Source organism: Argopecten irradians, chromosome 10 (genome assembly GCF_041381155.1).
Source record: "Argopecten irradians isolate NY chromosome 10, Ai_NY, whole genome shotgun sequence".
Taxonomy (NCBI): Eukaryota; Metazoa; Mollusca; class Bivalvia; order Pectinida; family Pectinidae; genus Argopecten; species Argopecten irradians.
Window position 1 is genome coordinate 40,419,320 of NC_091143.1, and position 1,106 is coordinate 40,420,425.

Genomic DNA, 1,106 nt, shown 5'->3' on the forward strand with positions numbered 1-1,106 from the left:
GCCCACTGGTCTCTTGCTATATTGTTTTGTGGTATCGGAACTTTTTTTTTTATTTTCAGGTATTTCACAACCAAGGGTAGATTTATCTAGTACGTCTAGATATTTAACAGGTGAATAAACAGAACGAAAACTTGTGGTTTGAGACTCGGGGTTCGTAATAGTTTTAGTTGCCAATAACCGTGCCATTTTGTGCACTTACAGAAGGTACATAGAGTGTATGTTTGACCAGATTCGATTTAACAAAAACATAGCGATCGCGAGTCCTTTTTGACATTGTTAAGCAAACGGCGGTTGTAAATTATATGTATGACATATATGACGGCTTCCAATTGATACCAATGCGCATATTTCATGTTATATTATCATCTGAGCATAGTAAGAATGCTGGGGTTTTTTTCAGAAAAAAAAATGTAAAATTAATTATTTAAAGTGCATTTCACAAATCTGCATGTTTTTTTATCAAAATTTGTCTTTGTTTCATATTCAGTGTTCATAAAAGTATATACTAGGGACATTTTCGATGATTGAAATGACTTCTTATATGTCATTTTTAACCGCCATTTGCATTACAAGGTCAAAAAGGACTCGATATGTATGCTTTCATGAAGTTGAATCCGTTCAAGCAAATACTTCATGTACCTGCTATAGACACTAGTAAACATAATGGCATTGCTATTTAGTGATAGAAATATGTTACAAACCCCGTAAACTTAATATATAATGAAATGTACATTTTTCGCATATTTTGCCAAAATTTTCATGCTGCACAATTTACGAGTCAATATAGTAATACATTACGTTGGCCCCGGTACATACACACTATCAACTTACTTATGTCAAAGTATACCTAAGGAATTATGTATAAACAAGCAAAATATCGCTAGTTCAAACAGGGTAGAAAACCTTAAGTGTTAAGTCTGTTTATTCACCTTTCAATACCTATACCTTCTAGATAAATCTGTCCTTGATTGTTAAATATCTGAAAATAAAAAAGGTGACGATACCCAAAGACTGTATAGCAGTATATAGTGTTAATATCGTATGAGTACTCAAGGCCTCATAAACCTACTGATCACCGATACGCGTGTCTCTGCATGAGATATGGA